The sequence below is a fragment of the Neomonachus schauinslandi genome, chromosome 7 (assembly GCF_002201575.2).
Source record: "Neomonachus schauinslandi chromosome 7, ASM220157v2, whole genome shotgun sequence".
Classification (NCBI taxonomy): Eukaryota; Metazoa; Chordata; class Mammalia; order Carnivora; family Phocidae; genus Neomonachus; species Neomonachus schauinslandi.
The window spans coordinates 143,317,893-143,334,393 of NC_058409.1; the positions used below are offsets into that span (position 1 = coordinate 143,317,893).

The window sequence follows — 16,501 nt, forward strand, 5'->3', positions numbered from 1 at the left end:
TATTATTTTTGGTGCAATTGTAAATGGGATTGTTTTCTTAATTTCTTTCTGCTGCTTCATTATTGGTGTATAGAAATGCAACAGGTCTCTGTACATTGATCTTGTATCCTGTGACTTTACTGAATTCATTGATCAGTCCTAGCAGCTTTTTGGTGGAGTCCTTAGGGTTTTCTGAGAGCTTTTCCCCTAAGGTCAGGAACAGGACAGGGATGTCCACTCTCACCATTTTACTCAATATAGTACTGGCAATCTTAGCCACAACAATCAGAGAATAAAAAGAAATAAAAGACATCCAAATTGGTAAGGAAGAAGTCAAACTCTCACTATGTGCAGAAAACAGGATATTATACATGGATGGCAACTCTTTTTAGGTGGTGGATGCATTATGGAGGGTGGGGAAAGTTAGGCAAGAGGGTAGTGTCTACCAACACATTTTTATTCTATTTCCTTAAGAGTAGAAAAAAACAGGTAGTATTGCTATGAAATCATGATACATATAAGACATTGAGATTTAGGGTACATAGGTGTGTGTCTAAATGCATGTGTTATCTACACGTGGCCCTTGTGTGTGGGTGGGGGAGTCAATCATTAATGAGACCACACTTCCATTTTTCTTTTCCTCTTTATTTTGTCTCTATTTGATGAAGAAAACTTACAAAGAAAATTTATTCTCATTTTAGAACACAAAATATTTTTGTTTTTTACTTCAAATTTGCACTCTGTATTCTTCTCTAAAATACCCTAATAGCTTTGAATGAGTTGAGTGATGTTCAGCTGAAATTAAGCCACTACTCTACAAGACTCACATTTCCCTCCGAGATGTAAGGCAAGAGAAAGAGAACTATGATGATGTTTCCTTCTGGCTTCTATCTCCTCTTTTATTCCTATTATTTATTTATTTATTTATTTTATTATTTTTTTTTACTTTTTTTTTTTAAGATTTTATTTTATTTATTTGAGAGAGAGAGAATGAGAGACAGAGAGCATGAGAGGGAGGAGGGTCAGAGGGAGAAGCAGACTCCCTGCCGAGCAGGGAGCCCGATGTGGGACTCTATCCCAGGACTCCAGGATCATGACCTGAGCCGAAGGCAGTCGCTTAACCAACTGAGCCACCCAGGCGCCCTTATTCCTATTTTTAAAAAAAGAGACGAAGATCTTAGTAGAAGTGCTTCTCTCACATACCTGTTGGAAACTCTTCAAATTCTAAGAACTGACTCTGGAGAATTTTTAGGTCAAAGATAAGGGTCGGCTAGACTTGGTGAGCCACAACAAAATAACTGGATACCGGCCGGGATTACTTTGTGGCTCTGAGCCGTGTTAGGGATGCAGAGTGGGAGCAGCTGGATGTGGACCATTTGTACAGCTCCGACTGGACTTGCCCAAGTTGATACAGTCAGTCATCCTTAAGCTGCCTACAGGGTGAAGAGTCTAATGAAGTTCTGAGAATCAGCGGTGTGTTTGGACAGCACAAGTAGCCAGTCTAGATTGTGCAAGCAGAGGACTCCAGTTTAAGTCCCCACCTTTGGATTGGACATACATACGCTTATTCCTGTGATTCTTCAGCAAGAAACCATTCTGCTGTGCGGTCATAGTTCCTCTGCAATCTGAAGAGGCTGAACTCGATTCTCTGCTCCCTTTGAATGCTGACCGCCCCGCAATTCTGCTCCCTCCTCCCCCGGTGTGGCTGTTGGCAGCCCTCAGCAGGCTTGCCACAAGCTTGGTACAGCAGAATCACCTGGAGGTTACCACATTAAACTTGACAGTGTACATAAAGCATCTGTCATCCAGGCACTCTTGGTCGAATGGCTGTCATCCTGCAAAGTCTAATTCAGAGTGCCACACGACTGCAAGAAACCCCAGATGAGAACTCCATCTTGAACAGCGTATGCGGCACAAAGCAGGAGAAGTCTGTCCTTTGCTTTGGCAGCAGCACCATTTGCTCCAGCGCAGACACTCTCCAGGGGCTTCTTTCAGACTTGATTGTTTGTAAGGAGTTCTGACAGTGTCTCTTGTGAAGTTGCTGGAAAAAGGAGCCCCAGGGTTGCTTAGCACACAGGAGATGCTAGGTACTTAATTGTCTGGGAAGACGGTCAAGGAGGAAATTACCAGGTTCTGGTATTTCTGAAGTGTCACTGCCATTTGGTTATGGAGCTTGCGAGAAATTGATTAGGGTGGGCAGCAAACATTTGCAGCTACATGTTACAGGGCTTTGCAATCTCCCAAAGGGAAGGGGTTTCTTCTGTGGGACTGCTTGTGGGAAACTAAGTATCTTGTCTTTCCATCAGGCTGGAAAAAAATCATGTGGCTCCTGGGATACTTTATGTTACTTGGCTTCCTATAATAAGGAGAAAGGGGAAAAATGCAAACAGATTTATAAACACCATATAAGATGCAACTAACTCTACATTGCCACCTTTCCCCATAGTGTTCTCCTTTAAGCTTTTGGGTACTATCATCAACAAAGCAAATTTTTCTTAAATGTGCATGCCTGCCAAGACTATACACTTCTCAGTATTCAACTAAATGATTAACTGATACATGTTTCCTACCCTTGTTCTGCTTCCTGGCTTTATCTGATACTCATTTACTAATTGTCTGTGATCACCAGCCACTGGCCTAGGTGATGGGAACCCACAATGAATGGGCAGTCTCTTGGTTTTTTTTTTTTTTTTTTTTAAGATTTATTTGAGAGAGAGCGCACACGCCAAGAGGGGGGAGGGGCAGAGGGAGAGGGAGAGAGAGAATCTCAAGTAGATTGCACGCTGAGCGCGGCGCCCAATGCAGGGCTCAATCCCAGGACCCTGAGATCATGACCTGAGCTGAAACCAAAAGTCAGCCCCTTAACCGACTGAGCCAACCAGGCGCCCTGCAGTCTCAGCTTTTATGGCGTTCTCTGAGGTCAAGTGGGGGAAACATGCACCAAAACAGATCATTAAAAGCAATCCAATGGGTCCACACCTTAGGGGATCATAGGGATGCTTCACTGAGATGGACCTCTTAGGTTGAATTGCCAAGAATGAGCAGGAGTCATTTAGGGAAAGTTTCCTGGAAGAGAGAAGCATTAGCAAAGCAACAGAGGAGAAAAGTAGGGTGGTTTATGTAGAGAAAGTACACTTCCCCTGCAGCAAATAGAAGACTGTAGACTATAGAAGGCTGTGTTGCCACACAAAGGAAGTTATTTCTCATTCTCAGCTTTATCTTGTTTCCCAGACAGCCCTTCTAATTTTTAGCAAATTTAATCCCTTCCAGTTGAATCTTGTAGGGATGCGGGTCTCAGCCTCTGCTGTACGGGAGAGTCACATGAAGAGCTTTAGAGATGCTCGATGCTCAGGTGCATCCAGTACCAATTAGTTGAGATGCAGGCATCAGTCCTCTTAGAGCTTCGCAGGTGGTTACGATGCTTAGCCCAGGCTGAGAAGCACATCATTATTTGCTCTTTAATGAAGGTAAGAAAGGTAAATTCTAGGCACCGCTTACTTTGCTTTGAAATTCACATCCCTTCCTTACGGTAATGTTCCGTGGTCACTCAGCATCTGTCACAGTTACCCATGAACTTATTGACAATTAAAGGAAACATGGACTGCAATGGAACTTTCATATGGGGTTTTTATCAAAGGCTCTCAATGATCTTTCTAGGAACCACACTCCTAGAAAGGGCAGGCACGCAGACGGGGGTCTGGGTATAATTTCAGAGGTCGCTGCTGTCCTCCCCCAGTTCAGTGCCTGACATCCCAGGCTTCTGCCCCTCTCACCACTTCCTGATGACTCGTTGCCCAGTCACATGTGAGCTGATGTTTCTCTTATGTCCTTAGAAAGTAGACGTTTATGCATGACGCATTGGACTCGAAAGTTAAGTCACCGACTTTAAATAAGCAAAGGAGAGTTACAGCAGATCTTTGCAGGATGGCTGGGGTCGTGGGTTGCTAAAATTCTTTAATTTTTTGGTCTGCTTCATTGCTTTGTCTGTTTTCAATGGTCATGAGATTTTGGAGGGTGGCTTCTGGGACAAGCGCATCTAGACTTTCCGAGCCAGTTCTAGCAAAGGAGATGCCGTTTCTCTTACGAAAGCAGATGTGGAGGAGAGAGATGGCCTGGGGGGGATAAATGGATCAGGGTTTGAATCCTCAGTCTGACCAGCGAGCTGCACAGCTTAGTGCCCACCCCTCAGAGCCCCATGCTTACCTGCAGGAGCATTTTAACGCCATCGGGCCACTAAGGTGACAAAATGTGGTGGCTTATGTAGAACGCTGAACATTAGCCTCTGGGAGGCTAAACTCTCAGGGTCCTTTTTAAGCAGGAATAAGGTGATGTGGATGGTACTAGTTCTACAGAGATAGAGTTTCTGGAGAATGTGTCAGCTACGAGGCAGGGACACACATGCTGACTGAACAGCTGTCCTATCTCAGGTTCTGTGCTTGCCTCACATGCACAAGGGTGGTGGGCGAGAGCCCCTGTCCCCAAGTGCCTTGAGATAATCACTGTTCATTTTCAGCTGATGCCCACATGGCAGAATATATTATATAATCATTGAAAATAGTGATTTAGAGGCTTATTAGGAGCTGGGATAACTTCTGCCAGATGTTATTGTGTGAGAAAAGCAAGATTCAGAAAAGGCACATAAAGTATTCTCTTAAAAAAAAAAGAAAGTGACAAAACCCTCCCCGGAGACACATTTGCACATAATGAGTTTATGCTTACGAAGACGTGTGCGGGAGCCTATGAGTAAATAGAGGCGGATTGAAGGAGACCCACTTCCAGGCGTCAGCATAGCTCACCCAGTGGGGGAGCAGGGGTGGGGGCAACGCGACAGCAGGTGTTAGTGCTAGTAACAAAGGCGTGGAGGATAAATTCTCATTCAGGAGAAGGGGTGTGTGTGTCAGAAAGAGATGCAGTCATTTATTGTTGTTGAAAAAAATGTAGACTCTTTTTTTTTTTTTAAGATTTTATTTATTTATTTGAGAGAGAGAATGAGAGAGAGAGAGCAGGAGAGTGGGGAGGGTCAGAGGGAGAAGCAGACTCCCTGCCGAGCAGGGAGCCCGATGCGGGACTCGATCCCGGGACTCCAGGATCATGACCTGAGCCGAAGGCAGTCACTCAACCAACTGAGCCACCCAGGCGCCCAGATGTAGACTCTTTAATGCAAGAGACTGTCATGGGCTGAAATGTGTCTCCCAAAAAAGACACATTGAAGTCCTAACCGCCTGTACCCCTGATTGTGACCTTATTTGGAAATAGGGTCATCGCAGATGTCATCAGCTAACGTGACTGATGTCCCTACATGAAGAGTGAAGGTGGCCCCGTGAAGACGCACGCTCACAGAGAGGCGCCGCGTGAAGGCAGGGACTACAGAGAAGCTGGCCTCGAGGGAACACCAGGTGCCGGCACCCCCAGGAGCCCGCAGGGGCAAGAAGGACCTGCCCCTAGCGCCTTCAGAGGGAGCGCGGCCCTGCCGACACCTTGATTTTTGGACTTCCGGCCCCTGGAACTGTGAGCAGATAAATTTCCATTGTTCTAAACCACAAAGTTTGTGGCCCTTTGTTACAGCAGCCTGGAGAAACTCACAGAGCCACCATTCTTGATTCTGTTTTATAACCTGGCTTTTTTATTTAACAAACTATTGTGAACATCTTTCCGTGTCATAAGCTTCCGCTACAATAGTCAGGATTAAATTTTCTTTCTCCTCTGGAAGGATGAGTGCATTTTGTATCCTATAAACTGACCTGACAAAGGAAACCCCACCCTGCTGCCTGGAGATTTGGAGTTGCGGCGTTTTCTCAGACACGTAAACCCGTGGCTGTGTTCTCATTTCTCCTTTGCCTGCGTAGAGTGCTGGCCGCTCTCCAGGCCTTGTGCGTGGTACTGGGGTTACCACACGTGCCACAAGGTCAGATGTGTGTCCTGGCATGTGGCTTGACCAGAGCTGCAAGCCCAAGCCAGCACAGGAGCCCTGGACCCGCAGCTCTTGGGGCCCAGCAGGGGTCTGTGTGGACAGACATGGACCCATGGACAGCCCAGTGGGTCAGGGGCTCTCCCTTCCCCGGAAGAACCCCTGAAGACCAGAGCAAGTAAGTTTCCTGCTAGGCTGTTTGGAGAGATGCTCAGAATGAAAATAATATTTATTTATAGAAAATTAAGAACTAAGGGCACCTGGTGGCTCAGTTGGTTAAGCATCCAGCTCTTGATTTTCGGCTCAGGTCATGATCTCAGGGTCGTGGGACTGAGCCCCACGTTAGCCTCAGATTCTCTCTCCCTCACTCTCAAATAAATAAATGAAATCTTAAAAAAAAAAGGGAAACTAAGAACTAATGTTCATAGTAGACTTTTCTATGGCACAAAATGTTTAGTACTACCTATATTCTTACATTTATTAACTTATTTAGCCTCATGATACGCTAATGCCCTACATACAGTTGTCATCCCCATTTCACAGCTGTAAAACTGAAACACAGTGAGGCTAAGCCACTTGCCCGAGGTCACTAAATTAACCAGAGGTAGAGCTAGGAATTTGAATGGAGGCAGTCTGGCTGCGGGGGCTAGGTTTGCAACCATGTGGCTGTGCATACTTTTAACAATATTCTGGGCTTTCTGATATGGTAACATACAGTTTTGGTCTTCACATTTTCAAGTGGTAAAAATAACCAAGAGGTAAATAAAAAGAAAAAAATGGAATAACCTTATTCCATTAAAAAGTACAAAATACATTTACCCTAGAGGAAATCATCAAAATCTTGCTCGGTAATTTGAAATGCCTTCGTGCAAAGGGGAGGGTATGGGCTTGAGGAGTTCAGGTCAGACACGAGGAAGGACTTCCTGGTGGGCTGGAGCCAAAGGTGATTAAATAGAACCTGGGCCCCCCCAGCTAAGCACAGATGGACATGCTCGAGGCCATCTGGTTCTGGAAGGACGGGTCTGGCTGGGGTGTCCTCCAGCCTCCATGAAGCTGACCAGATGCTTTTAGGAGCAGCTCCCATTTCAAGAGCCAGTTCGGCCAATTGACATTATTGCCTCTCTTACTAGCTAAGAAGTTCAAGTAGCATCTTGGAGATGGCCTCCCAGCTGCCCTTGTTCTGAGATGTTCTCTAGTCTTTTACTGCAGCTTGTAAAATGCTAACCCTTTTGCCCCATTAGTTTCCAGATAAGAATCTCTCCCTCTTTCCCAAAGGATATATATTTTTATAAGTAGGAGTCTTTTTCCCTTGACAACGCAACACTGAGTTCCAGCATTAGGAAGGAGAGAAAAAAGCTTATTGCCTTTCAGCCTGTTTGGAAGTCACGGATGAGGTGGGTGTGAATTCTGTTACACGTAACATTAGTCTCCGGTTCATGTGCGCGTTGGTGACAGAAAGCCAAGGTCCCAGTAATGGAGATGGAACAGCAGTGAGAGCCACGGTTCTAGATGGACACCTGGTTGGCTCAGAGTGGCTTCTCCGATGTGCTCTGAGGCCTGAGTGTTCAGGTCAGTCTCAACAAGATCAGGCATTACTGTGCGGGTGGGACCTCCTCCCACCCCCTCCAGGATGCCCGCCTGGGAGAAGTCAGCTTAATATGAGCAGTCAGTTTTGAAGGGGAAAGGGCGGGGTGGGGGACATCTGTAAACTGGTCACTGTGTTGTTAAAAACAGTTCTCATTTCAAAATCTTCTGGAAACCGGCCAAGCGCAGCCCCCACTGTGCCGGGGGTGGGTGGGTGGGAAGAGGGTGATAGAATAGTACAAGTGGCAGGAACCACCCCCCTTTCATCTCGGAAGACCCCCCCCGTGATCAGAGAAGCTCTGCCGTGGGCATCCCCCCAGAATTCACCTATTGAAATCCTAGCCCCCAGAGGTGATGGTGTTAGGAAGTGGGGCCTTCGGAAGGTGCTTGATGATGACCTTGAAGATGACCGTCTACCTCCCCCAGGGAAGGGCTATCAGTGCCTGCAATGAGCACACATCGTGCCACGATAGGAGGCTGTGAACCCCAGGAAAAGTTAGAGCAGGATGAGCACGGTGGGGGGCTGTGCCCGAGTGCATGTGGGTGAAACTACATGCTCAGGACGCCTCGCTGGGATGAGACATTCAGGCAAAGACTTGAAGGAGGCAGGGAGTTAGCACGCGGGGATCTGCAGAAGAATGTCCCTGGCAGAGGGAGCATTCCGGGGTCCAGGCCCTGGAGTGTGTCTGCTGTACTTAAGGAACACGAGGGCTCAGTGTAGTCAGAGGGGTCCACGCGGAGGGCAGAAGTCAGTGGGGTCAGGAGGAAAAGGGGACAGCTTTTCTAAGGCTGGAGGACCACGCTGAGGCCTTTGGCTCTTATTCTGGGTGCAACATGGAGATGCGGTGTGGTCCACGGCAAAGGAATGGCTTGGCCCCGGGTTGCGCATATGGATGCTCACCGGCTGCTGGGTTGAGATGGGGAGCGAAGGTGGGAGCCCCCGATTGAGAAGCTATTGCAGCAAGCTGGGGGAGAGGTGATGGGGCTGGGGGCAGAGGTGGAAGCTGAGGAGGGCAGAAGGAAGGGAGAGCCAACGGGACCTGATTGTGGGGTGTGGAAGAGAAGCATTAAAGATGACTCAGAGGCTTTAAGAACAGGGGACTGGAAGGATGGAGTTGCCGCCAAATGATGTGGAGAAGTCTGCCAGGAAGATTCAGCCTTGAAGAGATCCTTCTGTTGGGTATCTGAGTGGAGATGCCAAGCAAGCAGGTTGGATACACAAGTCTAGAGCTCAGAAAAGTGACCTGGATGAAAAATAAGGATGTGGGGGTCATGGAACATGGATGGTGTGATGGTTAAGTTACACGTCACTTTGGCTACCCTGTAGGACCCAGTTATTTAATCAAACACTCACCAGCTGTTGCTATGAAAGTATTTTGTAGATGTAGATGTGGTCAATTAAGCTCAAGGAAAGGAGATGACCCTTTATACTGTGGGGTGGGCCTTGTGTGATCAGTTGAAGGCCTTAAGAGCAAAAACAGGTTTTTCAGAGAAGCAATTCTGCCTCCAGACTGCAGCATCAACTCCTGCCTGAAGGTCAGTTGATTTTTTTTGGGGGGGGGAGGGGTAAGATGAGATGACTAACAGCAGGTTTCCATGCTGATGGGAATGAGCTCACAGAGACGGTGAAATTGATACAGGAGATGAAGATGGCTTTGCTGGAGCAGGACTCCAGAGGGGTGTAGGTTGGCCTTTGATGGAAACGTGGATTTGTCTCCAGCAGGAGTTGTCAAGTTGGCAAGTGCATCAGAATTGACCCAAGGGCTTGTTAAAACCCAGAATTCTAGACTCCACCCCAGAGGTTCCAGGCCTGCGATCTGACCTGTGAATTTGCATTTCTTCCCAGTTCCCAGGGAACCCTGATGCTGCTGGTCCAGGACCACACTCTGAGAACCATGGACTTACAGTGAGTCTATGGGAGGCAGAATGTGTAAACACAGATGCTCGACAGAAGAGAGGCGTGGTGGGGGCTAACATTTCCCTTGGGGTGCTTCCGATTTCCCAGTCAATTAGAAAGCCAGGCCCCTTGCTGAAACGGGGGAGAGAAGAGAAGGCTGTGGGAACCTGAGGAGAGAGGAAAAGCTGGGGAAATAGTCATTGAGGAGAAATGGAAGAGAGTAAACCAGAGCAGATATATAATAGGCTTGGCATCACTACAGTCCACTGGAGTGTCTCCAGCACGGATTTCAAGTGAGCTCAGGCAACCTGCTGTGCTTTTTTTCCCCCAGCTACATTCAGTTGGCAGAGAGCTGGATTTCAGAGTAGTGGTTTTGCGGAGTGAGTGTGAGCAGCTATGACAAAGCAGGAGCGCAAGAGAGCTGAGGATATGGGCAAAGAAAAATGGCAGTGGGTGCCCAAGGAATGGGAGCTGAGTAAGGAGGAGAAAGAAGGGAGAGGGTTGCAGTGCAGGAGAGGGAGGTGAGGACTGAGCCCGAGCAGCATCAACCTGAGCCCTCAACGAGAGGGGATTTCAGTCAAGGACAGTAAGGAGGGGTGGCCAGGCGGTGGGAAGAAACCAAGACCTGGCTCTGATCAGTCCACCCCACCCCACCGCTGGGGACTTGCTCGCTCCCCGTGTCCCTGTGTTCTCACCTCTGCCCAGAGCGGGCCCCGAGCCGCCCAGCTGCTGCACGGCCTCTCTCTGGCTGTCGCCCGACTCCGGGTACAAACAGCAGGGACGATGGGTCCGAGTCTGTCCTGCAGGGTCAGCGTTTGCCAGGACAGAAGGGCAAGCCAGGCTCACCCAGATGAAGGCGTCAACCACAGCGTGCCAGGTCTAGCCCACGTGGGAGGGCCCCCCTGATTTTGTATTTAGCTGCCGGCTGTGTTACCGGGACACCACCGGCTGCGGGATGGACACTGATCATGGATCATAGTCTTCTCAGGGGTCATGAGACGCATCCCACCAAGGTGGATCCTGGTATCCTCTGGGGGATTCAGACCTGCCCGAAGCAGATCTGTCTGAAAAAAAAAATCCTACATCGTGGGCTGCCTCGTGTTTATTGTTCTGCCTCCTACCTTGTTTCAAAGTCTCTGTTGTGTTTCCCATGAGGAAATCCCCAGCGAGGAGGGCCTCGAGTCTGCTTTCATTTTGATCCCCAGCCAGCTTCAAATATTCAACAATATTCTAGACCACTCGTTCCTACATGTTTTGGCTTCACATTGAAGCTTGTTTTGGATTTAGAGGAAGCATTTGTGAACATTTATTTAACATCCTTTTGCGTTAAAAAATATTAAACACCTCCATAGTCAAGATTATCTAGGTTTGTTGAAGGTTTTCACTATAAAATTTAAGTATTCCATTATGTTGCTTTTCTGGATGGATGATAATGATTTACTCGAAAAAAACACAGGACAAGATCTTTGGCTTTTGTGCTGCATTCCTGCATAAAGCTTAACTATGTTATTTGGAAATGCCAAAGAATAAATCTGAAAGGCCAAGTAGCATTCTGGCTACGAATAGCTCAGCCCTGGGTGATCACAGAACCCCAGACAACAAGAAATGCATTCAGATAAAATATTAATAGAATGAAATGAAAACATATTTCTCCTTGCCTTAGGCCACCTCTATGTGCATTTGACACATGGGTGCTCCTGTCTGAGGGTAACCTAGTCTGTGTCCTTGTGGGACATGAAACCACAGTTGTAATGATACGCTCTAAATTTATTCCAGAGGCACTGACGTGATAATTTGCTATTGAATGAGGTGCTGGATCGTTTATTCTTGTGTTAGGCCTTCCATTATTGTCCTGTCTGTCTGTCTTGCTGTCATGTTTCTGCTCCCACCATGAAGGATCTCATCAATGCTCTCCATGCCACTAGCATCCAACTAAAAGGAGGGCTGTTTCCTGCATTTGGAAGCACCTTCCAGATGGAGGGGATACTACAGATCAACCGTGTGGGTGTGATATTCCCATGCCAGTGAAGAAGCGGCGACTCAAATACTCATCTGGAATGGGCTATTTTTTTTTTTTAATTTTATTTATTTATTTGACAGAGAGAGACACAGTGAGAGAGGGAACACAAGCAGGGGGAGTGGGAGAGGGAGAAGCAGGCCTCCCACGGAGCGGGGAGCCCGATGCGGGCCTCGATCCCAGGACCCTGGGATCATGACCTGAGCGGAAGGCAGACGCTTAACGACTGAGCCACCCAGGTGCCCCTGGGCTATTTTTTTTTTTTTTTTGACTACTTCCATTGTAAGTATTTAGATTTGGCTAGCATGTATTCACACCTACTTCGTGCTAGAGTTTTATTTGGCACTTAAGATATGTCATTTTAATTGAATTACTCCATGTAATCTCATCCCAACCCAGGGGGCATATATTCTTGTCTGAGATGCAGAAAAGAGTGATGAACTTGTCTCTGTCGATACAGGAATACGTGATGGTCTCAGTCCAAGTTCAGTGTTGTTCAAAGCCTCATAATGGGCACTTCATTTATGTTTTATTTAAATAATTGAATACTGTTTTTATCATTATAAAAGCTACTACATATGCTCATTACAGAGAAATTTTAATGGTATAAAGAGTAAAATTAAAGTTGTATTTCTGCCACCCAGAGACAACCAGTGCTAACTCATTTATGTGTTGACTATCAGGCTTTTTCTAGAGACGTGTGTGTGTGTGTGTGTGTGTGTGTGATTTTAACATATTTGAGTTCATACCATAAATAAATTTTATATTCTCCTTTTTAATCACTTGATACTGTACGGTGAACATGTTTTCCTGTTAAATTTTTCCAAAACATGACAGTTACAAGTAATTTCATGGCTGTATCATGATTTATTTAACATTTCCCTTGCTGGTGGTTGTCAGTTTCTTTCTTTTTTGTTTTTTTTTTTTTAAAGATTTATTTATTTATTTATTCATGAGAGATAGAGAGAGAGAGAGGCAGAGGCAGAGGGAGAAGCAGGCTCCCCGCGGAGCAGGGAGCCCGATGCGGGACTCGATCCCAGGACCCTGGGATCATGACCTGAGCTGAAGGCAGACGCTTAACCGACTGAGCCACCCAGGCGTCCCTGTCAGTTTCTTTTTTGATTTTGACTAAGTTCTATAAGCATATCTACCCATAAATCTTGGTCGAAATCTCTGGTTCCTTCTCTAGGCATGGTTTCTAAAACTGGGATTACTGGATCCTGTGCTACATGCTCTCGTTTGAGACATCTAGAAAAATTGTTTGTCATACAAGATACTTCTCTGAGTTAGGACAGAAGGGGTGTGAATGATCCGGTGTTTTCCCGTTGACAATGTTTGCATGTATGTTTATACGTGTAGGGGACATACATGTTGGTGAACAATGGTAATTCTTCTCAGATTTGCCTTTTTCTTAGCAGAAGTTCTTCCTAGACCCAAGTCATAAGTTGACTGTGAGTCTTACTTTTGTTGGAAATGCAAGTTTTGTCTCTATAGATGGTCTTCATAGGTATTTTCGTAAGATGTCGGGAGCAGCTCAAAAATGCTAGCCAGAAATTATTTGAATCTTGAAAACCCCAATCCTACCAGGGCACTTTAATCTGAAAGATACTTTCGAAGGTGATCTTTGAAGCTTCAGTAGAACTAAGGATTTTCCTCAAAAGCAAAGAAAACGTGACAAAAATGAGTAGTCCTATAGGGGGACAGAAAAGTGACTGCCACATTGACACACTTTTGTGAAGATTTCCAATACATGAGTGATCTATAATCCTTCTGGAATTAGGGGAAAACATGATGAATTTTTCAAAACTTAACTTGGTCTTCCGTTCATTTTCTCCCCTCCCTCTGTTCCCAGGGTCCCTTGTTATCCTTCCTGTCTGACTGGTTAAACACACAACCTTTTAATTTATTTTTGAATAGCATCCTTATGGAAATCTAGGGAGGAGAAAGGCTAGGAGGTCATTTCAATTTTCTCTTCAATCTTTTGTGCCTTCTCTTTTATCCTCCCTAAATTATAAAGTAATTAGCTTCTTGCATTATTTTGCTTTTTGAACTTCTACAAACATTCACTTTTATTTTCCATATTGTTTTACTAGCTACACAATGCTCCTCTCGATTGGTTAGGAGCGCACAGCAATTCGTGTGAAAATGGTCTGTTTTATGTTTATTTCCTCCTCCTTTTTTCCTTGCAGAGTCTAATGCCCCATCACTGTGGTTTTCATGGCTTTCATTCTTTGTCGTCTGCTGGGGTTCACTGTACTTTGCTCTTCCCCATGCTTTCCTTTGTTCTGATCCTCGCCTCTGCTTCTCTTCCCCCTCTGCCCCTTGGCAGAACAGGTTCTCAGACATTGTTGCACATCTGGTCCATTTATAGACAATAACTTCCAACTGTTTGTTTCCTTTCCTCGGTTTCCGTTGGGATTCATGGAGTCATAGAGTGAATGCTGGCGTTGCTGTTTTCCCTCATGCATAATATTTCTCACACCACTTTTTTTGTGATTTTCCTGATTCTACTTCTTTGGTTTCATTTTAAGTCCCACAAAACGAATCCTCCAAAGGGTAAGCTTAAGCAAGATTTCAATATGGGCTTTACTTAGGGAGAGCAAAGTGAATTTATACTTGCACCTTAGTGGCTACCTTCTGTTTTTTACAAGTTCATATATTTTTTCCCCTATGATTTAGCTATGTATAAAGAAGCTTCCTGGAATATTCTCTTTTGTTATCTTGGTGTGCATCTCTACAAGAGTATTGCGGTGAGAAAAGGCAACAGGACCTGTTTTTTTCTTTCTTTCTGATAGGAAATCCCTGAAGAGAATTTTTTCTGTTTCCAATTCAGACAAAGCTTCTCATCCCTGAGGAAATAGTTCCCGTGTAAGGTTAGAGACAAGGAACTCTCACAAATTGCAAATCATTCTCCGTTCCCAGAAGGGTGTTTTTTTGAAAGAGATCCTCTCCCGGAGTGGTGTGAAGTTTGTCACTCTTTCTTTTCTGGATTCCAACAAGTAGGTGTCAAGCCCAGATTTGTTAGCAGCTTTTGTGCTATCTTTTAAAAAGGAGGGATGGAAGGAAAAGATCCAGATCATCGCAAACTTTCACCCAGAAACCCATTATGGAAAAATGAAGGTTTTCAGGACAACTTACCGGTTCTGTGTTGCGATGTACTCAGGCCTCACCCACGTACTCACACGAATGGTATCTTTGTTCTGGTTGGGAAAAGATGCATCACCAGCAATATAGCTTAGTCTGAAATGCCATGAACTCTAAGATTTTTTTCCCCTGGGAAGCTGGTGATCTGAGCCAAGTTTTAGTAATATTAATAACCCAAGATTGGGGTCCTTTGACTCTCCTGAAAGATATAAAAGGTACAGTATCCTGTTTTGTGCCTTTATATGCAGAAATTCATTTTGTATTTTGTATTTCGTTTCTTAGGGTTCTTTTATTTGGGGGGTCATGTCGGTGGGTACAAGAACAGTGAACAGAGTGTTGGACAGGCTGAAGACCCACCTCTGGCAGGTTCAGCGTGCTCAGTAAGGGCAGAAGGATTTGAGACAGAATATTCTATTATTGTCAAGGTGGGGCTGGGGAAAGGATCTCCGCATTCTCATAATACAAGAGCAGGATGTGGTGCTCTACTGTACACTTTTCATTTGTCAAGGGCTCTGAGCATCCAGGAAAATGATGGTGGATGGTACAAGGCTCAAGGGGACCCATATGAACCAGCCCAAAGACAGTGTCACTTAAAGACATCCAGGTTCCCATTGCTGTATCTCTCCAGAGGAGCACATGGGACTAGCCCCAGGATTTGGAAATGTTGTCAGATTTCAGGGTTCTGGAAGACGGTTCAGTAGAGCTGTATGAAAAGCTGGGTAAAGTGGTCTTCATGAACGGAAACCGTCTGGAGCCAGAACAAGGTGCTGTCTGAACATTTATGCCTCGTTTTATCGCAGCAATTACTGGCTGTCCAGGAACAGGGTAGTAATTACTATTGCAACCCTTGCAAACCTTGTGTTTGATGACACACACACATCGTCAGAGAGCAGGCACAGAGAATCACAGCCCACTGGATAACAGACAAAAGGCATTAAAAGGCTGCATAAAAATATTTCAAAGAGCAGAAGGAGTTTAGGGAAAATGACAAACGGTTCTTCTTTGAAGTGAATACATAGGAAGCCTATCTATGAAAAAGCTAAGCATTGCCACAAGGAATATAGGCAGGTGGACAGAACTGAGATTTGAATGGCTAGCAAGAGGAGCCAGCAACTTCTCCATACCTGTGGAACCCAAATCGGCGTTTGTCATCAGGATCGGAGGTATCAATGGTGTGAGCCCAAGCGCTCGACAGGTATTGGAACTTCTTCACCTTCACTGGATCTTCAGTGGCACCTTCGTTAAGCTCAACAAGGTTTCAGTTAACATGCTAAGGATTGTGGAACCATATATAGCATAGGGGGACCCAAACCTGAAGTCGGAATGGATTGATCTATAAGCCTGGTTATGGCAAAATCAACAAGAAGCCGATGGCCCTGACAGATAACACATTGATCACTCGATCTCTTAGTACATAGGGTGTCATCTGCAGAGAGGATCTGATTCCTGAGATTTTTCCATTGGAAAACATTTCAAAGAAGCAACTTTTTATGGACCTTCAATTATCTTCTCCACAAGGGGGAATGAAGTAAAAGGCCACCCATTTGGTAGAAGGTGGGGATGCTGGCCACAGGGAAGACCAGATCGATAGGCTTATTAGAAGGATGAACTAAGGTATCTACCAGGATTATTTTTGTAATCCGGTCAGTTAATAAATGGCCACTTTCAAATTGAGAAAAAAAAAAAAAAGATGAAGTGAATACATAGGAACGAAGAAAATTACCAAAGTTATTTTGCAAAGGTATTAACACAATTTCCTCTACCCTGAAATTTTAAAGTGGCATAGATATTTAAGTCTTCCATTTGTATAAAGGAAGGATAAGTTCCTATTTTCCTACGTCAAAGTGTTTTTTTTCTTATACTAATGTGTAACCATTAAGACCATCACTTACAGTTAGCCCATTTTCCCTTTGAATCTGACTCTTAGCCAGCATCCTTCCTTTCATCCAATTCCAAAAAAAAAAATCTAAAA

At 45.3% G+C, this 16,501-nt stretch overlaps 1 pseudogene; it reads left to right on the plus strand.

The window, feature by feature from the left end:
* Positions 1–1,802: 1,802 nt before the first annotated feature.
* Positions 1,803–16,142, plus strand: LOC110591607 (annotated as a pseudogene).
* Positions 16,143–16,501: the final 359 nt, after the last annotated feature.